Source organism: Bos grunniens, chromosome 9 (assembly GCF_055505025.1).
Source record: "Bos grunniens cultivar Pamir isolate PY7600 chromosome 9, Bosgru_T2T1.0, whole genome shotgun sequence".
Classification (NCBI taxonomy): Eukaryota; Metazoa; Chordata; class Mammalia; order Artiodactyla; family Bovidae; genus Bos; species Bos grunniens.
The window spans coordinates 12217261-12240409 of NC_141173.1; the positions used below are offsets into that span (position 1 = coordinate 12217261).

General features: G+C 40.2%; 1 protein-coding gene across 44 annotated transcripts in view; it reads left to right on the forward strand.

The window, feature by feature from the left end:
- The window catches only part of RIMS1 (regulating synaptic membrane exocytosis 1), a 607640-nt gene that overhangs the window by 229424 nt on the left and 355067 nt on the right, over positions 1–23149 (forward strand). The gene's annotated exons all lie outside the window — the stretch shown is intronic.

Sequence of the window (23149 nt, forward strand, 5' to 3'; positions counted from 1 at the left end):
CCCAGGGTCCTTGGATGAATCACCTTCCCAGCCTCATTCACTCAGGAGTTTAAGGGGAGAGGATGGCTTGGCCTTAGCCAAGTTTTCTAGAATGTAGAAGACTCCTTCCTCAAATTCTTGTTCTTCTGTTTACTGTGAGGGTAATTCAAAACTCAAACAAAAGCCAGAACCCTCTAGGTTCTGAAGGAAATATGTTAAATCTACATATAAATCATGTGTTTTTAGAGCCAAGAGTATTTACACACACGGCCTGCAATCTTATCCCTTTAGACAGCTGGGATGGTGTGGCTGAAGCAAGCTTTGCGGTGTCATCTCACACAGATTCCAGGGAAAGGTGGGCTGCGGGTGCATACAGAGACAAGTGAGTGGGCTCCCTGCCAGGCCATTTACATTATTTTTAGGCAGGAGACACACTGTACTCACCAGGCGTTAGATGCGAGTAATTAATTTGAAAAACGCCCTCCCTCTTTGCCTGTAGTCGCACTGAGGAGGGTTTCTCTCTCTCTCTCTTCCCAGGTCCATTGCCTGGGTTCTCATGTATTGTCCATCTTGCAGATTGCCCTGTTACTGAGAAAAATGTTCTTGTTATACTGACAAGAATGTGTGTTCTCTAAACCAGGCACTGGTGGCAGTACCCCTGCCCGGAGCCCATAGTGCAGAGGCCCGAGACCTTGACTCCCCTTCTGTCATGGACCAGAGGCATTCACTGGTGTCTGATCAGGGGTTGGAAGGTGTTTATTTAGTTCACCGCCTGTCTACTGAGACCCTCCATTAGTTAGACGCTTTCTCCTAGACTTCAGAGAAGCAAAAGCGAAAACAGAACAAAACAAAATAAAACTCAAACCAACAAAAGAAACAACAAAAACCAAAACAAAACAGAAGCTGATAGAAGGGATTATTTGAAGAAGCATGTCCTTGGCATCTGAGCCAATTTCCCATCCCCTCCTCTATCTGTGTTTTCAGCATCACACAGGTTTTGGGTGTTGTTGTTCGCTAAGTCATATACATACATATGATACTTTGCATGATGTGTAATGTGATATCGCTTATATGTGAAATCTTACAAAATGATACAAATGTAGATTTTTACTTACATATGTATATATATATATATATCAAATATGTATTTGACTTACTTCACTTCATATGATCATCTCTAGGCCCATCCATGTTGCAGCGTGTATAGTATATTGATGGCTGAGTAGTATTCCATTGAATATATGAACTACATCTTTTTTATCCATTCATCTGTTGCTGAAAATTTAGGTTGTTTCCATATCTTAGCTATTGTAAATAATGCTGCTATGAAGATAAGGATGCATATATCTTTGTGAATTATAGTTTTGTCAGGGTATATGTCCTGGAATGGGATCCCTGAATTATGTGGTAACTCCATTTTTAGAGTCATTTATGAAACAGACCCACAGACAGAAAACAAATTTATGGTTACCAAAGGGGAACAGGGAGAGGGATAAGTTAGGAGTTGGGATTAACATATACACACTCCTATATGTCAAATAGATAAACAACAAGGATCCACTGTATAGACAGGGACCAATACGCAATATCCTGTAATAAACTATAAGGGAAAAGAATATAAAATGAATACATATATATGTATGTGTGTATAACTGAATCTCTTTTCTGGTCTCCTGAAACTGTGCTGTGCTGTACTTAGTTACTCAGTGGTGTTCAACTCTTTGTGACCCCACAGACTGTAGCCCGCCAGGCTCCTCTGTCCATGGATTCCTCCAGGCAAGAACACTGGAGTGGGTTGCCATTCCCTTCTCCAGGGGATCTTCCCAACCCAGGGATTGAACCCAGGTCTCCCGCATTGCAGGCCAATTCTTTACCATCTGAGCCACCAAAGGAAGCCCTGAAACTTAAAAGTATGACATTGCAAATTAATTATGCTTCAATAAAATGAATAGAATTTAGAAAGGCCCTCTGCCTACCTGCACAGGCTCTGGGAGTGTTTGAAACAGAATGAAAGGGAGAATCAGATTCTGAGCCCAGCACCACCTGCACCCCTGAGCTGGTGTCCAGACCTCCATGTCAGATCGTCATAAGGCCTCATTATGGACAGAGGAACCACCTGGATATTGTAAAAACCTAATTCCAGTTGTATGGTGCCTCCAGGGGCTTCCCAGCACCCAGAGTAAATGCCATCTGCTAACAGTGACTTAAAACTCAATATTCAGAAAACTAAGATCATGATATCTGGTCCCATCACTTCATGGCAAATAGATGTGGAAACAGTGGAAACAGTGACAAGCTTTATTTTGGGGGGCTCCAAAATCATTGCAGATGATGGCTGCAGCAATGAAATTAAAAGATGCTTGCTCCTTGAGGGAAAAATTATGACCAACCTAGACAGCATATTAAAAAGCAGAGACATTACTTTGCTGACAAAGGTCCATCTAGTCAAGGCTATGTTTTTTTTTTCCAGTAGTCACATATGGATGTGAGAGTTGGCCTATAAAGAAAGATGAGCGCAGAAGAATTGATGCTTTTGAACTGTGGTGTTGGAGAAGACTCTTGAGAGTCCCTTGAATGGCAAGGAGATCCAACCAGTCCATCCTAAAGGAAATCAGTCCTGAATATTCATTGGAAGGACTGATGTTGAAGCTGAAACTCCAATACTTTGGCCACCTGATGAGAAGAGCTGATTTATTGGAACAGATCCTGATCCTAGGAAAGATTGAAGGCGGGAGGAGAAGGGGACAATAGAGGATGAGATGGTCGGATGGCATCGCCGACTCAATGGGCATGAGTTTGCGTAAACTCTGGGAGTTGGTGATGGACAGGGAGGCCTTGCGTGCTGCAGTCCATGGGATCACAGAGAGTCAGACACAACTGAGCAGCTGAACTGAACTGAACAGTGACCCAGGAGATGGACAGAACCTGCCCCTGCCTGACACCGCTCTGCTGCCCAAGCCTCTCCAGCCACACCAGCCACACCCGCTCCCTGGCTCCCCCGCCCCTCTCACCCTCTGCCTGCTGACCCTCCTTGACACCCTCGCTTTGGAACATGTCCACTTACCTCTTGCAGGTCCTCACTCAGTTTAAACCCCTCCCAGTCAAGCCTTCCCCAGCTTTCCCATCTCTCCTTTCAGAAGCAGGAAATCAACAGAAACAAACATTACTTAGCATTCAGAGACCTCAGATGATGGCAAAATATGAGTTGCAATCTACAGAGATACAGTATTTTCTGTTATATTCCTGGCTTTGCCTCTAAGAGGCGCTCAGAGTAATACAGTTTAAAGAGAAGGAAATTAGTGGATTCCTCTGTGTGATAACAAGGTGACTTTCTGGGCCACTCCACTGTATAGATTCCAGGTAGATAAACTCTAAATATTTATCTAAACTCAATTTAGATAAACTCTAAATATTTACTGATCTCCAGTTCTATAGGACTCTGTGCAGGTGTTACTGAGCGGATCAGAGAGCAAGGGACCCAGACCTTAAGTTTTTGATGCTCATCAGAGGAAGTTAAATACTCAAGAGAAATCACCCCAAAAGGTATAAGATTAGGTGTTACCCATCAGTGAAGTAGAGCAAAGCATTCTCTGCAGTATTGATCAGATAGTTGAGCTGAAATTAGATGATGCGGAGAAGGCAATGGCACCCCACCCCAGTACTCTTGCCTGGCAAATCCCATGGACAGAGGAGCCTGGTAGGCTGCAGTCCATGGGATCGCTAAGAGTCGGACACGACTGAGTGACTTCACTTTCACTTTTCACTTTCATGCACTGGAGAAGGAAATGGCAACCCACTCCAGTGTTCTTGCCTGGAGAATCCCAGGGACAGGGGAGCCTGGTGGGCTGCTGTCTATGGGGTCGCACAGAGTCGAACATGACTGAAGCGACTTAGCAGCAACCTGATGGATAGGCCTTCTTTGTGGCTCAGACTGTAAAGAATTGGCCTGCAATGCAAGAGACCTGGGGTTTATCCCTAGGTTAGGAAGATGCACTGGAGAAGAGAAGGCAACACACTCCAGTATTATTGCCTGAAAATTCCATAGACAGAGGACCCTGGTGGGCTACAGTTACGAGGTTGCAAAGAGTTGGACATGACTGAGCAACCTTCGCTCACTCACACTCTGATGGATGGTTACAGGGACAAAGGTTGCAAGATTTTCTGTCCATATTCTATTGAACTAAATGCAGTTCACATTTAAAGTACCTTGATGCTATACAAAGTTTTTTCATAGATAATGCAATATTATGAAGGGTAAAATAGACTGTTTCTAGTTTTGTGTGCACTGTGATTAATGAAAGCTGATTATGACACATTTTTAGCCTCTAAATATAGCTTAAGATGGTAAATTTTAAAAATAGACTTGATTATTCCTAGGCAGTGGCTGGTGAGGGTAGATGATGTCTGGAGTTGATTAAATAGTGGTTGGGGTTCTGGGTCACATGGCAGAGATATAGAGTCAATATACATTTGGATAAATTAAAAATTCTTCCAATATTCTCTGGCATTTTAGCTTCTATATTTGCCAAACCATGTGAACAATCCACTTTATGATCTCCCTTTCACAGTATTAAAAGAACTTAAGTTATTTACAGCACCTGTTAAATTATTTAGACGATCATTAAATCTTAAATGCATATTAACAATGTATTTTCATTAAAGGATGAAAACAGATGTCACCATTAGCAAATATAATGGGGAGGAAATTACATCTTGTCACTTGTCTTGAAATGCACTCCAGAATGGCTTAGAAAATATGGTACCTAATGATGGCTGACTAATTCATCTACATGGCAAAAGTAGAATCCAGGAAGCTTGTATTTCTCTGCTTTTAAGAAATAGCAAAAAGGAAGCCGTTTTGGAATAAATGTCTTAGTCCTCAGATATTCAATTTAGGCTCTAAAAGTAGGATATTTGGTGGTGCTACTTTTAGAAATCTGAACTCAACCTAAGTACTCTATATTTTATTATTTTAAATCCTACTTACATATTGCAATCCATTAAAAATAACATTAGATGTCACAGAACAAAAACAGATGCTTTATCTGATAGCATTCACTATTTTCTCTGTATGTTATAAAAGGAGCAAATATTTTATGGAGTACTTACTATGTCCATACCTACCTAAGCACTCTACATGCATTAGCTGTTTTAATCCTCACAACCCTTTAAGTCGTTAGGCATTATCAACCCCATTTTATAAATGAAAAAGTGAGGTCCTAGAGTGTTAAATAACTTGCCAGGCCACAGAACTGGTATAAAAGGAAGAGCCCAGGAGAGATTTGCACCCAGGAATTTGGCCCCAGAAGCCCTGAGCTCTGCTGTTTTCTCAGGTATTGGTACATACCCATGTTTGCCAGATTCAAAACCAGGGAAATATGCCTGTGTTCTCAGTTCCTGGGGCAACAATCCATTTCCTTCTAGACTCAGAGGAGGGTTGACACTTCATTACCCCCTCTCTAGAGATGAGACAGAACATATGACCAGACAAGACAGGAGAGTGACTGGTGGCCAAACAGAGCCTGGTAGCTGGGTGGGTAAGCTCAGCCTTGACCATCAGAAGGATTTGTTCATGGAGGCACTCCTTAGAAGTCTGCAGATTGGGGCATGTTGCCCATCTACCTCCTGCGGCTCTTTGGTTTCTGGGAAACAAAGGCCCTTACATGGCTTTGTGGGCTATTGACTTTTAAAAGGAATTATTCTGATCAAATACTACAAATATAAGTTAAATATTTGTCCAAATTACATGTAAAGGTTCCCCTTATATTTTATCATTCAAAAGAACACATAGCAAAACTTGGTTAACTCATTGGTAAGAATGGTAAATTCAGTGTGCATAAATTGATCGGACATTAAAAACAAAAGGGTGGATCATTCATCCATCCACTATTTCAGAGCATTAGGGACACTTGTGATTTGGACAATCTACCTTTCTTAGTTCCACTACCCTCAATAATAATATTCTTTTTTTAAATATAAGATTTTAGAATCCCCCTTCTCTTTTTCTGTTTGTGTGAATTAGCAATGACCATTTTAAAAAGTGCTGACAGGATGAAATGACGTGAATTTCCCCAGTGGCTGTATCTTCTAGACTTTTCACAAAACAAGTTATACTAGTAGCTTTGCCTTTCTCTCTGACTTTTGTCTTATAAAATGTCCTTTTTGTCCCTTACTCCTGGGTCTATTGATAGATGATCTTGAGTCACTCACACTGGTCCCTACATGCCAGGAAATCCTGCACAAATAGCTGCTTCCCCAAAACTTCAGTGTGAGGTCCTTTCTTCCCTCGTGTATGATCTGTGTCTACAGGTAATAATAATATGAGTAGTAATAAGAGCTCAGTAATAATTTGAGCTCAGTTAAGGTTTACTGAGCTCATGCCACCAGCTATGCCGAGCTCAGCACTTTAACTGGAGGAACTCAGCTAACCCTCCCCAGGGTCATGTCAGGTCACCAGTTCATACGTGAGGAAACTAAGGAATAGAGAGTTTATGTAAGTTCTTTCTTGGGCTTCCCAGGGGGCGCTAGTGGTAAAGAATCCACCTGCCAATACAGGAGAAGCAAGAGACTCAGCTTTGAACCCTGAGATGGGAAGATTCTCTGGAGTAGGAAATGGCAACCCACTCAAGTAATCTTGCCTGGAAAATTCCACAGAGGAGCCCGGCAGGCTGCAGTCCATAGGGGTGCAAAGAGCTGGGCACAACTGAGCACGCACACACAGTCATGGTCAGAAGCTAAGAAACAGAACTAGAGCTGACCATGAGCAGGCTACCCTAGATTTGTCCTTCAACTGTTACGTTGAATCTGAAGAGCATCCAGTTGCGGACTGAAGTTGGTTTGTCTTTCGCTTCTGAACTCTAGTAAAACACAGCCAGGCTGGGGAAGATGGTCAAGATGCAGCAAAAGCAAGGCTGATGGCGTTGTGCCTTCCGGGAGATGCAGGCAAGAGAGGGCTGCTCAGCACTTTGACTTTATCATATGTGTGGACACAATCTTCTAAATGGTTCCCACATGTGGTTTGGCCTTTCTATCTCAGATGGATTAGCATCAAATGACATGATACAGACAGAGAAGTCTGCATGGAATGCAACTTAATATTGATAATTATATCTTTTATCACATAGGTGGCACCACCATTACCTATTAGATTATTTTCTTCAAAAAAACTAACTTCCTTCCTAGTTAACTTTATGGTACTTTATGGTTTCTCTTCCTCCTCTCACTTGACTTTCTTCTCTTGGACTGTGCTGTGAATGAATAACCTGTTCCTCAAAGTATTAAAATGATCCCTTCTTGGGCCTATTTTCAGGTTTAGGCCTCTGGTGTATCTCAAGTGTTAGAAGCAGTAATCATATCCGATCATTTGGAATCAATAGCTGTAGGATCTAAGACAAATTTTCTATACACACAGGGCCTCAATGTGCAGGAGTCCAGGGAGAGTGTTTCTTGGGAGATGAAGTGGAACGAAAATTGTGAAGTGTGCAAGGGGGCCTCTGTGTCCTGAGATGCTCACTTAATGCTGACTCAGGAGTGGCGTCCTGTGGTAAATTGAAAACAGAATTAAAAATAAATGCTTGACTGAAGTAACAGACTATGAAACACTTGCAGCTAATCATCCGCTCAGCTTTACTTCTCCAAAGTGTCATTTCTCTGTGCTTTCAGAGCCCCGTGGGATGCTGATTGGATGAGCTACATCTTCAAGAGTTCTCTGCCAAACCAAACAAACAACAAACAAAAATAAACGACAGAGTTCTTATACATAATTTCTATCAGGGCATGTAGAAAGAGGTCCTCCAAAGAAAAGCAGAAACTCCACCACTTTGTACATTGCTCTTTTATTCTTTTTCAGCTGCCTCTGAAAACATATATTTTTCTAATAAGTTACACCTCCTGCTGATTGGTCTGGTTTGATTGAACATAATAGGTATTTTCAAGAAAAGCAGTTTCAATTACGAAGAATTCTATATGAAAGTAAGAATCTTGGGCGCCATCTGCTGGACATTGATAATAAGTAAAAAGCATGGGGCTTCCCTTGTGGCTCAATTGGTAAAGAATCCGCCTGCAATGTGGGAGACGTGGGTTCGATCCCTGAGTCAGGAAGATCCCCTGGAGAAGGGAAAGGCAATCCAACTCCAGTATTCTTGCCTGGAGAATCCTGTGGACAGAGGAGCCTGGCGGGCTACAGTCAATGCAGTCGCAAAGAGTCAGACGCGACTGCGCGACTGGGCGTGCATACATGCATGCTCATTTTCAAGACTAAATATGGTCCTAAATACAAACTGAAAAGTAGTCTTTTCACCTGTACTGATTTATTTGAAACTGAAAGTTGCTCAGTCGTGTCCGACTCTTTGCCACCCCATGGACTATATAGGCCATGGAATTCTCCAGGCCAGAATACTGGAGTGGATAGCCTTTCCCTTCTGCAGGGAATCTTCCCAACCCAGGGATCGTACCCAAGTCCAGCACTGCAGGCGGATTCTTTATCAGCTGAGCCACAAGGGAAGCCCAAGAACAGTGGAGTGGGTAGCCCTGTCCCTTCTCCAGCCGATCTTCCCGACACAAAATGGAAAGGGGTTCTCCTGCATTGCAGGTGGATTTTTTTTTACCAGTGGAGCTATCAGGGAATTAGTCAATAATATCTGGGGTATAATTTTGAATTACTGAAATGTTGAGACTATGAATAGTATTATATTTATATGAATGTATTATAGACACATTTTCTATATAGTAACATTGCTATTGCAACCTTTCTCAGACAGTAAAGTTTTTTTTAAAACAGACTTTAGTATTTTTTCAAGTTCAGTTCAGTTGCTCAGTTGTGTCAGACTCTGCGACCCCATGGACTGCAGCCCTCCAGGCCTCCCTGTCCATCACCAACTCCTGGAGTTTAATCAAACTCATGTCCATTGAGTCTGTGATGCCATCCAACCATCTCATCCTCTGTAGTCCCCTTCTCCTCCCGCCTTCAATCCCTCCCAGCATCACGGTCTTTTCAGATGAGTCAGTTCTTCACATCAGGTGGCCAAAGTATTGGAGTTTCAGCTTCAAATATCAGTCCTTCCAATGAACACCCAGGACTGATTTCCTTTAGGATGGACTGGTTGGATTTCCTTGCAGTCCAAGGGACTCTCAAGAGTCTTCTCCAACACCACAGTTCAAGAGCATCAATTCTTTGGAGCTCAGCTTTCTTTATAGTCCAACGCTCACATCCATACATGACCACTGGAAAAACCATAGCTTTGACTAGACGGACTATAGGAGGCAAAATACTGTCTCTCCTTTTTAATAAGCTGCCTAGTTTGGTCATGGCTTTTCTTCCAAGGAACAAGCACCTTTTAATTTCATGGCTGCAGTCACCATCTGCAGTGATTTTGGAGCCCCCGAAAATAAAGTCTGACACTGTTTCCATTGTTTCCCCATCTATTTACCATGAAGTGTTGAGACCAGATGCCATGATCTTAGTTTTCTGAATGTTGCGCTTTAAGCCAACTTTTTCACTCTCCTCTTTCACTTTCATCAAGAGGCTCTTTAGTTCTTCTTCACTTTCTGCCATAAGGGTGGTGTCATCTGCATATCTGAGGTTACTGATATTTCTCCTGGAAATCTTGATTCCAGTTTGTGCTTCATCCAGCCCAGTGTTTCTCATGATGTACTCTGCATCTAAGTTAAATAAGCAGGGTGGCAATGTACAGACTTGACATACTCCTTTCCTGATTTGGAACCAGTCTGTTGTTACATGTCCAGTTCTAACCGTTGCTTCTTGAGATGCATACAGATTTCTTAGGAGGCAGATTAGGTGGTCTGGTATTCCCGACTCTTGAAGAATTTTCCATAGTTTGTTGTGATCCATACAGTCAAAGGCTTTGGCATAGTCAATAAAGCAGAAGTAGATGTTTTTCTCTCACTTTTTCGATGATCCAACAGATGTTGGCAATTTGATCTCTGGTTCCTCTGCCTTTTCTAAATCCAGCTTGAGCATCTGGAAGTTCACGGTTCACGTACTGTTGAAGCCTGGCTTGGAAAATTTTAAGCGTTACATTGCTAGCATGCTAGATGAGTGCAATTGTGTGGTAGTTTGAGTATTCTTTGGCATTGCCTTTCTTTGGGATTGGAATGAAAACTGACCTTTTCCAGTTCTATGGCCACTGCTGAGTTTTCCAAATTTGCTGGCATATTGAGTTCAGCACTTTCACAGCATCATCTTTCAGGATTTGAAATAGTTCAACTGGAATTCCATCACTCCACTAGCTTTGTTCATAATGATGCTTCCTAAGGCCCACTTGACTTCGCATTCCAGGATGTCTGGCTCTAGATGAGTGATCACACCATCGTGCTTATCTGAGTCATGAAGATATTTTTTGTATAGTTCTTCTGTGTATTCTTGCCACCTCTTCTTAATATCTTCTGCTTCTGTTAGGTCCATACCATTTCTGTCCTTTATTGTGCCCATCTTTGCATGAAATGTTCCCTTGTATCTCTAATTTTCTTGAAGAGATCTCTAGTCTTTCCCATTCTGTTGTTTTCCTCTATTTCTTTGCTTTAATCACTGAGGAAGGCTTTCTTATCTCTCTGCTGTTCTTTGGAACTCTGCATTCAAGTGTGTATAACTTTCCTCTTTTCCTTTGCCTTTCACTTCTCTGCTTTTCACAGCTATTTGTAAGGCCTCCCCAGATAACCATTTGCCTTTTTGCATTTCTGTTTCTTGGGAATTGTCTTGATCACTGCCTCCTATACAATGTCACGAACCTCTGTCCATGGTTCATCAGGCACTCTATCTATCAAATCTAGTCCCTTAAATATATTTCTCACTTCCATTGTATAGTCATAAGGGATTTGATTTAGGTCATACCTGAATGGTCTAGAGGTTTTCCCTACTTTCTTCAATTTAAGTCTGAATTTGGCAATAAGGAGTCCATGATCTGAGCCACAGTCAGCTCCCGGTCTTGTTTTTGCTGACTGTATAGAGCTTCTCCATCTTTGGCTGCAAAGAATATAATCAATTTGATTTCCATATTGACCATCTGGTGCTGTCCATGTGTAGAGTCTTCTCTTGCATTGTTCCAAGTGGGTGTTTGCTATGACCAGTGCGTTCTCTTGGCAACACTCTGTTAGCCTCCGTTAATATTTTTAGATTTTATTTTTTTAGAGAAATTCTAGGTTGACAACAAAACTGAGGGGAAGGTACAGAGATTTCCCAAGGATCCTGTGCCCCAACACATGCACTGCCCCCCACAATTGTACAAAGTAACAACTGTACTTTTGTTACAATTGATGACTTTCCAGTGACAAATCAGTAACATCCAGAGTCCATAGTTTACCTTAGGATTCGCCCTAGATGTGGTACATCCTGTGGTTTGGATAATTATATGATGACACCTATCCATCCTTATAATATGCAAAGTGGTTTGGCTGCCCTAAATGTCCTCTCTGCTCTGCCTATTCATCCTTCCCTCTCCACAACCTCTACTATGATTATTTTTTAAATCTATGAATGCTAATGTGTACGTATCTGTCATTCATAAATCTGTTAAGCTTTAAACAATGGTGGAGATCCCATTAACTCAGATAACACAATATTTACATTTTCAGGATAGCTTCACACAGGCCATACCCCAAATTTTGCATTTATAATTGAAATTTAATAATGTGATGAAGACTATTTTAACAAGTGATATGAAAGATATATGAAAAATGCCTTCATTTTCTTATTTAGCCTTAATGTAGGATCTCTACTAAATTACAGTCCTCAGATATTCAGGATCACCTGGGTTGACTATTAAAAAGGCAGGTTCCTGGGATGCACCCCACACCTACTGACTCAGAAACACCTGAGGTTCAGCTGCATTTTAATAAGCCCCTTAGATACTTTTGGTGTTATGTTTGAGAACACCTGGGAACATCCCTCATAGATTGGTAATTTTCCATTCCTTCAGCCATATTCAGATGAGATTCTGAAGACAGGAAGGTGTAGTGGAAATACTGGACCTAATTATCACAAACCAGTTTCAGGACCTTGCCTAGATTTTCCCATTTTATAATGAGAAGCTTATCCCCAGAGATCTTCAAGGTCCCTCCTGTGTCTCTATTTTCATAAATATTTCCACTGAAAACAAGTTTTGACATCTTTTCTTTATCTTTTCTCGCTCTGAGAATGAGGTTCAAATGACTCCAAAGTTGTGAAACCCAAGTCCTAGCAAAGAAACAAGGGTGTTGATTCAGATGTGTACAATTGGATTTCTTAAATGTCAAGAACTACTGAAGTAGAAAACAAAGATGGAATGTAGAATAGTTCAAACTTGTGTCAAAAGAAAGCGAGCATGGTCATATAGAGAAAGAGCATATTGTGTTCCTACATACCAGTGAAAAATTAACCCAAGTAAACATAGATTAACAAAACATTGAGAAGTAAAGGTTTCTAATACTTGGTAAGGGTTCAGGTTGCAAAAGACAGTTCAAGGCTGCAAGGAAAATACACTGCTGCAGAGGTGATCTCACGTGAATTATATGAATTTGCAATCACAATCATTTCCTTCTGAAGAATATTATATATACATATATATATAAACCCCACTCCAGTACTCCTGCCAGGAAAATCCCATGGATGGAGGAGCCTGGAAGGCTGCAGTCCATGGGGTCGCTGAGGGTCAGACATGACTGAGCAACTTCACTTTCACTTTTCACTTTGATGCATTGGAGAAGGAAATGGCAACTCACTCCAGTGTTCTTGCCTAGAGAATCCCAGGGACAGGGGAGCCTGGTGGGCTGCCGTCTATGGGGTCGCACAGAGTCGGACGTGACTGAAGTGACTTAGCAGCAGCAGCGTATATATAAACACCTGCAAATAACTTGTTATACTATGTATGTTTTATATAATTTGAAAACATTGCAAAAATACATTTACACATTTTAACTAAGACTAATTATTCCTCTAAGTAACAAAAACTACTTAATTTAATCAAGAATATTAACAAATCATAAACCTTTCTTAATTTTGTGACTAGAGCCTAGAAATTTACATTTTTAAAATAAATTGTTTTGTTTTTATCATCAAATTGCTTTACTTTTTTTTCAGATATCAGCATGATGTCTTCTTTTAATTGAAGTATAGTTGATTTATAATATTATGTTTATTTATAGGTAGCTCAGTTGGTAAAGAAACTGCCTGCCATGTAGGAGACCAGGGTTTGATCCCTGGGTCAGGAAGATCCCCTGGAGAAGAAAATTGCAACCCACTGCAGTGTTCTTATCTGGAAAATCTCATGGACAGAGGAGCCTGGCAGGCTACAGTTCATGAGATTGCAAGGGTTGGACACGACTTAGCGACTAAACCCATATTATAACTCAGGGAAACAGTGTAGTGACTCAATATTTTTATAGATTATACTCCATTTCAAGTTACTACAAAATAGTGGCTCTATTTCTCTGTGCTGCACAGTATATCCTTGTAGGATGTTCACTTTACATTTAGTGTTTGTGCCTCTTCATCCTGTCCCTACCGTGCCCCTCCCCCCACCACCTCTCTCTCCCCACTGGTTTGTTCTCTGTATCTGTGAGCCTGCTTCTGGTTTTTTAATATTCATTCATTGTTTTATGTTTCAGATTCCAAATATCAGTGATATCATACACTATTTGTCTTCCTCTGACATTTCACTAAGCATAATACTCTCTAGGTCCATCTACTTTGTTGAAAATGGCAGAATTTAATTCTTTTTCATACCTAATGTTTCATTAGATAAATATGGATAGATTAAAAATGATATTAAATATCATTAAAGTGATATTACATATCACTTGTTTTTGCCCATTCATCTGTTGATAGACATTCAGGTTACCTCCGTATTTTGGCTATTGTAAATAGTGCTGCTATGAGCACTGGGGTACATGCATTTTTTCAAATTAGTGGTTTTGTATTTTTCCAGTATGTATACTCTGGAGTGGGATTGCTAGATCATGTGATAGTTCTAACTCTAGTTTTCTGAGAAACCTCCATACTGTTTTCCACACTGGCTACACCAATTTACATTTCCATCAACAGTGTACATTAGGCTTTGAAGATTAAAAAAGAAAATAGTAATCTCTAATGTAGGGAGGATGATTTCCATGTACAATAGAAAAGACCCATTTTCTGATATTTATCAAAAAGCCTTAAATAAAGTAATAAAATAAGGGAAACTTATACTTTCTTATGAAGAAGGTGATGGCACCCGACTCCAGTAGTCTTGCCTGGAAAATCCCAGGGATGGAGGAGCCTGGTGGACTGCAGTCCATGGGGCCACAAAGAGTCAGCACGACTGAGTGACTTCACTTTCACTTTTCACTTTCATGCTTTGGAGAAGGAAATGACAACCCACTCCAGTGTTCTTGCCTGGAGAATCCCAGGGAGAGGGGAGCCTGGTGGTCTGCCGTCTATGGGGTCGCACAGTTGGACACGACTGAAGCAACTTAGCAGCAGCAGCAGCATACTTTCTTATGTTGTCTTACATTGTTCTCTTTGTACCCCCAGGGAGGCAAGCAATGCCTGTTGTACAGTTGCAGCTCAGTAAATGTTTGTTGCATTGCTGCTTGTAAGATTCTACTGTGTTTCATAACTAGGGAGAAAGCTTGATGCAAGAGCAGCTATAAGATATATGGGAAGGGTTTGTGAGAGACACTGATAGTAAGTAGATAAGTGGGAAGGAGGGAGAATCACCTTGGATCTCGGGATGGGGAATGGACTCTTAGAAATGATACTTCAGCTGCTAACCAATGTAATTGGTTCCGTTTTTCAAGGGAGGTCACTCAAAGAGTGTGAACCAAAGTGGCCAGAGCCTCACTAAAACTTGACGAGATAACCCAAACTAAGAACAGTGAAAGTCCTCATTAGAGGTGGTAGGTTGGGCTGTGCATCATGACCACAGGAGCAAAGTTGGATGTGTGTTCATCTGATTGTATGTGTATGGTATCTGAGTCTGAGTTTCACCTTGACTTGCCATTCTTGCAACTTGTTTGCTCGAGGAAATGGACTGGACAGACAGAGCTGCATACATGTGTATGAGAGTTTCTCGGGGGGCTGTGCTCTATGCTTAGTTGCTCGGTTGTGTCTGACTCTTTGTGGCTGGGGGGCTCAGTGTAGCTCTGGGGGTGGCTCCCGGACCAGAGCACCTCAGCTGAGGAGTTGGGTCTCCAGCACGAGCTCTTTGGGCAGTGGCTTTCTGATTCCACAGCTTCCTGGCTGAGGAACTTTGAGTTGCTGGTTTTGTGCTTTAGTTTTGGGGGTCATCCTTGAGGACCAGGCCAAGAATCGCTTCTTCCCCCCTTTCAACAATTTAGTAGCATCAAATTCTATTACCTAAACTTTTTGCTTAAAAGACTGTGATGTTTGTTATTTTCAATATTTTCAAATCAACTCTCATACAGGGGCCATTACTTCCAAGCATCATTTAAAAGAAAAAATCAGTCCCCACTGAAATGTAGTGGAAGTTTACTTCCCCTCTGTTACAGAATAGAATCAAAAAGACAGTTTCATGAAAAAGTGGATAATTGTGTTTTGGGGTCAAGAAACCATTTTTAACTGCACCTGTGTCTTGACTTCATGGACAGTTATGTATGATTGGAATTGTCATTTACTAGAACACACACATCTGCATGCTTGTTTGCTGATACACAAAGAATCTAAAAGGTGATTTGATTTAAACTCCATTTCTGAGACATTTGGGAACATTCATAATTATTTTATTATTATCTTAGCATGCTTTCCTATTTCTTTGTGTAAGTACTTCTATTAACTCCACCATGAGCTAGATTTTTATTATTTCGGAGAATAGTCCAAGTTCTAAATCATCTAAGAAAATATTTTTGACCAGCTAAGCCAAATAAATCTCCCTGATCATTTCACCCAGAATTATTACTCTCTACTGAACAATTTATTTGCATTCTTTGTCACTTGGCATATCTTGCCATAAGTGCTAATTTATGTTTACATATAACTTACTTCCTAAGTATAAGGAACATTCCTGGGAGTAAAGCACAAGGAATGCTCTTTAGGGTTGAAATTCGTGTGAGTTTGCTGTCAAAAATTTCTAAAGCAAGCCTTCAGCATATCAGGCTAGCAGATGTTTAATTTCAGTCACTACTGGGGCTCCCTCCTGGACATCCCCCAGGTCTTCTGGAGGCACTTAACCAATCCAGAATTCTCAGAACTCTCCTGACTGTATCTGCCCTGTCACAGCTTGCACGGGTCCTGGCAGGTGGCCTGTGGTATGTGTTCTGTGCCAAGGTTTGGAAGGAAACAAAGACCATGCTTGCTTCTCAGTACCCCCGCCTTCCTGCCTCATGTATGTTCCAAAACATTGTCTATCTCGGGAGCAACAGTTGTCCATCTCGGGGAGCTGCATGCAAACTGCTCTCACCTTTCTTCATGACCTGTAACCTTGGTTTTTGAAACTTCAAAGCCCTGGTTCCCATCTCCTCTTACTCCAGGAAAATCTAGGCTAGACTTTGTAAAGCAAAGCCAGGAAGAAAGGCGAAATTGTGGTCTTCCAGCTTCCGATGACTTTGGGGTTGGAGGAGGGAACAAAAGAAGTAAATTAGGCACCGTGCTGACTATAAAGGTCCCTCTTCATGCACTCAGCATCGCCAGTTATTTATAGTAAGGGATCCACATATATGCATTAACTGGTAAAGAGTTTATTAATAACTTCCTATTTAAATAATTTATTTTGCATTATAGGATGATACTTATATTTTAGATGTACAGAGAATAATATTTAGTTTCTTAGGCATTTGTCATTATTTCCTTCAAATACGTGTCATTACTCATACAAACAGTTTGCTTATAAATGAATTCTTGGAGTTTCTTGAATTGAGTGAAGAGATAATAAAATAATGCAATGATTAGGACATAGTGAAACAATGGAAAAATTACGTCCAGGGAGAAAGCCAAGGTTTCCATCAGTGCTTTACTTCTGATAGCACAGCATATTTTAGAATACTCTCTATTTCCTTCATAGAAAATTTAAATCAGAGATCTGTGATCATATAGTCTGTCAATGTTGCTAATCAGTAAGAATACAGTGTTGATTTTAAAAGTGAAAAGTACCAATACATTTCACAAAAGATTCTACATTTGTGTCCCTGCCTTTACTGAAATACCATATAATCAAATATGAATTTCCATGTATTATTCATAATAGAATACTGTCACATATTTGATGTGGATTAAAGCATTAAAACGTTAGATACAAAAAATAAATATACTGTTTACAGCTTCCCTCCCTGTATCCTGATTCTAGCAGCGTATGAGGACAGCATCTTGATGGTGCGCGGTGTGAGTGACGTGGGGGGAAGAGAAGGGCGTTGAGGTCGGTTTGTGAGAGAGAGTTTTCTAGAGCATTTCAGAGGGTTATGGAATAAGATTTCGAAGAAGTCGAAATTGTGAAGGCTGCTTCTGCCTGTCCCCTCCTCAGTTCAGTTCAGTCGCTCAGTCATTCCCAACTCTTTGCGACCGCTCCCCTCCTGCTTTCCTTTTATAATTTCTACTGGCAAAAACAAGGAGTCCTCTAGGGAATAACTTGGAGAGGATGATGAGGACTTGGGTCGGGCTTTTTCTTTCAGGGCACAATAAGGGAGTCCCATCTGGAAGCAGAGGAAGAAGCCCAGGAAGAAAGAGATGTGAAGATGTGGCCTGAGTTCTGTGCTGAGGAACAGCCGGGTCTTTCTTCTTTGGTTCTGCTCTCTGTGATAGCATACAAACCAGTTGTATAAACAGGGCCTATTGCTGAAACCAAGAAGGAATTTTAAATTCATGTGAGAAGAGGATTCAGATGCATACTTGCCACCAAGACGTGGCATCCGGAAGGGTGTGAGTCCTGGTAGGGGCTGGAGTGATCCCTGTGGGTGAGGCACGTGGGTACATCCTTCTGGGAGAAGAGCTCTGTTCCCTGCTGGCTCTTGTCCTGATAAACTACTCTGTGGGCTGAAATTTTCCTCACTTTTGGTGAGACAGGAAGGGAATGCCCCTCTAAGGCATCCCGTGGAGAAAGTACGAACCTGGAGACCTCACCCTCAGACCCAGTTAAGAAGCCTCATCTTGCCGACCCTTTGCTGTGGCCTCTGGGCCTCTTGGGAATGCAGTGCTCATCTCCCAGTGTTACTGCGACTTAGACTGTGGGGTCTCCCAAAGCCACAGCAGCACTTAGGAGACCAGCACTGAGTTGCCAAGCCACAAAAATAGCATTTTGAGTTTCACAGAAGGACACAGTCACTTGAAGTCAATTTGGGGAATAAATACCATAGAGGAGCTGAGAGATGAGTGGAAGCATAGTTGAGCAGGAGTATAGACTCTGTAGACACATTGCAGCTGAGCTTCTCAGCATAGCATTTGCTTTTCCATAGTCAGCTTTGTTCATGTACTTTCAATTAGTAATGATCGAAAGTGGACATTCACTCCCAGTGAACACTGCTGAGACCAGAAATGCTTTCCTTTGCAAGTTGAATCGTATTTATTCTCATGTTTTGTGTAAGCTCAATATAAAATCTGAAGTATGTCATTATTTATGTATTTACTTTTACTTTTTTATTTTTATATAATTTTAAAGTTTATACTCCATTTACAGATATTACAACATAGGCTATAGTCCCCACATGGTACAATACACACTTTAAGTCCATCTTACACCAATAGTTGTACCTCCCACTCCCCTGCCCCATACCACACCCCCCAAACTGGTAAACGCTAGCTTTTCCTCTAGATCTGTGAGTCTGATTCTTTTATGTCATATTCACTAGACTGATGTATTTCTTAGATTCTACATATAAGTGATAATCCTACAATATTTGTCTTTATCTGTCTGGTTTCTTATTTTTTGGTCCCACCACTTGGCTTGCAAGACCTTAGTTCCCTGACCAGGGATTGAACTGGGGCCCTGGCTATGAAACCATCAAGTCTTAACCTCCTGATAGCCAAGAAATCTCCTGAGAGACATATTTTACTTAAGCATGAGATCCTCCAGGTCCATCCATATTGCTGGAAATGGTGACTTTTCATTCTTTTTAGGATTGAGTAATATTCCATTTTATATATATATATACATATATATATACACACACATACATACACACACACACCACATCTTTAGTCCTCTGATGATGGATATGTAGGTTGCTTCTGTGTCTTGGCTATTGTAAATAGTGCTGTTATGAACATCAGGGTGCATGTATCTTTTTAAATTACTATATTTTTTTCAGATATATGCCCAGAAGTGGGATTGGCAGACCATGGGTATCTCTATTTTTATTTTATTTTATTTTTTTAGAAACTTCCATACTGTTTTCCACGTAGCTGCACCAATTTACATTCCCACAAAAAGTGTCCAAGGGTTCCCTTTTCCCCACATCCTTGCCAGTGTTTTTATCTGTGTTCTTTTTGACAGTCGCCATTCTGACAGATAGGAGGTGATATCTCATTGTGGCTTTGATTTGCATTTCCCTGATGGTTAGCCATGTTGAGCATCTTTTCGTGTGCCTGTTAGTCACCTGCATGTCTGCTTTGGAAAAATGTCTATTCAGTTCTTCTGCCCATTCTTTAATTGGGTTGGTTGGTTGGTTGATGTTGAGTTCTGTATGCTGTTTATATATATTGGATATTAACCCTTTAACAGTTATATCATTTAGAAATATTTTCTTCCATTCAGTAGGTTGTCTTTTCATTTTATTCAAGGTTTCCTTTGTCGTGTAGAAGCTTTTAAGTTTCATTAGATCTCATTTGCTTCTTTTTGCTTTTATTTCCTTTACTTTGGGGGATGGATCCAAAAAAAAATACTGCTTTGATTTATATCAAAGAGTGTCTACCTAGGTTTTCCTCTGATTTTTATAGTATCTGATCTTAAATCACTAAAACATTTTGAGTTTATTTTTTTATATGTTGTTAGAGAACATTTTATTTTATTTTTTTTACTAAAGCATGCAGATTTAGAAAGATATATTCAGGTAGAAAATAAAAGCAAAGTCCCAAACAAAAATTAGTTTCCTCATCAATAAAATAGGAATAAGACTGTATACTTCATAAAAAGTCATTATGTGGTTAAACATATGCATTTCTTCTTAAAATTATATTCCATACATGGTAAATTCTTTTGTAGATTTTAATGCTCTCAATACATTCACTTTTTAAATTCTTTAACAGCACTCATTTGTTAGCCAGTGATACCTAATGAGAAACAAATTTTCCTTCTTTTTAACATAAAATATTTCACACCTACAAGAGTATTATGTTACACATATGTAGAACATAAAAAGAACAAAACATACATCATTCATTTGCTATGCTGCTTAAGAAATAACACATTTCCATTTACTTTTGGGGCCCAGATTTGGAAAAATTTCATATCTCCTTGAAAAATATGTATTTCTTGAATATATTTACTGCACTCAGCAAGTTAAAACAAGTTTAGTTTACTGGACACATGTATACATATACACATATAAACTTGCTCAAACCTCCCCTGTCACTGTTTACTTTTGATCTGTCAATTACATAGATCAGTTCAGTTCAGTCGCTCAGTCGTGTCTGACTCTTTGCGACCCCATGAATCGCAGCACGCCAGGCCTCCCTGTCCATCAACAACTCCCAGAGTTCACCCAGATTCACGTCCATCGAGTCGGTGATGCCATCCAGCCATCTCATCCTCTGTTGTCCCCTTCTCCTCCTGCCCCCAATCCCTCCCAGCACAGGGTCTTTTCCAATGAGTCAACTCTTCACATGAGGTGGCCAAAGTACTGGAGAGAGGTGTGTAAAAATATTCTACTGTGTTGGTAGAATTCTCCGTCCTGTTAGTTTTATCAGTTTTTGGTTTTATATGTTTTGTGCAGAGAAGTTTAGAATTACCACATACACATGAAATGAACACTATCTTAAGTAATGTTTTTTGTCTTACGTATATTTTTCCATATTTTTATTTAAAACATTCTGTGCTTTTATTTTATAGTTTGAGTATTTCTTATCTAGGACTCATTTAGCTGAATTGTAAAATCTAATATTATGAACTTTTAATAATGCTGTAGTCTACAATTCTGAGAAGGCAATGGCAACCCACTCCAGTACTCTAGCCTGGGAAATCCCATGGACGGAGGAGCCTGGTAGGCTACAATCCATGGGGTCATGAAGAGTTGGACACAACTGAGCGACTTCACTTTCACTTTTCACTTTCATGCACTGGAGAAGGAAATGGCAACCCATTCCAGTATGCTTGCCTTGAGAATCTCAGGGACGGGAGCCTGGTGGGCCGCCGTCTATGGGGTCACATGGAGTCGAACATGACTGACGTGACTTAGCAGCTTAGCAGCAGTCTACAATTACTGTGACTCTTGATAGGCTGAATTGTCTCTATGAGCACATGCTGTATTCTGGATTTTGTGTTTGTTTGTTTCAATTCTTATCTTCCTTGTATTGACTTTTTCCTCATTCCCTGTTTTACCCTCTCCCGGTTTGAATATTATACATTCTACTTTAATTATTTTTGGTAGCTACCTAACTAAAATTATATTTTCAACCATTGTCATTCAGTCACTAAGTTGTGTTCGACTTTTTGAGACCCCATGGACTGCAGAACAACAGGCCTCTCTGTCCCCCACTATCTCCCAGAGTTTGCCCAATATCATGTCCATTGAATCAGTGATGCTATCAAACCATCTTATTCTTTGCCATCCTCTTCTCCTTTTGCCTTCTTTCTTTCCCAGCATCAGGGTCTTTTCCAATGAGCTGGCTCTTCGCATTGGGTGGCCAAAATATTGGAGCTTCAGCTTCAGCATCAGTCCTTCCAATGAGTCTTCAAGGTTGATTTCCTTTAGGATTGACTGGTTTGATCTCTTTGCAGTCCAAGGGACTCTCAGAAGTTTTATCCAGCACCACAATTCGAAGCCATCAAGTCGTCGGCACTCAACCTTCTTTATGGTCCAAGTCTCACTTCTGTACATGACTACTGGAAAGACCATAGCTTTGACTATATGGACCTTTGTCAGCAAAGTGATGTCTTTGCTCCTTAATAACCCATCTAGGCTATTTACAGTTACATGTACAAAAGTTAAAACTGAAGTTCTTGGTCACAGAGCCTCTGTCTTTGTTTCCAGGGAAGCCATTGGTTTCAGAGCTATATTGTATCTGAATTACTGCTCCTATTTCATGTTTCTCATTTGAGGATCTCCATTGTATCTGCTAAGCTCAAACATAAATTCAAACATAAAGTTGTCCTTTTAAATATTTTATCCAGCATTTCTATCATTTTGTGGTAGTAAGTATGATGGATATTTAGTCTTCAGTATAAACTTCTTTATAAATTGTGAGTTTTACTTTTTTTCTCAAAATGACATATATATATATATATATATAGATAGATAGATAGATAGATAGATATGTGACATTTCCATTCATAAGATGTATGATTTTACTATCTGACAGAACTGTGCATTTCTAAACCATTTACCATTTGGTATAAGACATGTATCATGTCCAGAAACACTAGTAATATATGGTAGAAATAGTATGAAGTAGTTTTTGAGGGACCAAAGGAAATGCTATGAAATTGCAGTAGAGGAGTTTTCATTTCAGTGGTCAGTGCTCTGCACAAATGTATTTTACAAAGCTTCCTTGAAACAGATCTATTTTTGATTGGACCCAATAGGGCAGATAAAAGGCCTTGTGTTTGAATTTTTTTAATTTACTTATATTTTAAATATTTTTTATTTTTTAAAAATTATTAAAGTATGATAGCACATACTTTCATAATTTACAGGAGACTTGGAAAATACAGAACAAAGTTACATATAGTTCCACTATGAATTACAATTATTTTTAAGTAAAGTAAGATTTTCAGTTGGAGTTTCAATATCAAACTTTGAAAAATTAATAGAATGAATATATAAAAATTAAAAGCACCATGAACCAATTCAACGTGATTAAATGTATACAATTTTCATACAACAGCAGAATACAGATTCTATTCAAGTCCCCATGCTGCTGCTGCTGCTGCTGCTGCTAAGCCACTTCAGTCGTGTCCAACTCTGTGCGACCCCATAGACGGCAGCCCACCAGGCTTCCCCGACCCTGGGATTCTCCAGGCAAGAACACTGGACTATAAAAAAAGAGATACTAGAATATATATGGGGACATAAAACAAGCTGCAAAAATTTCATAGTC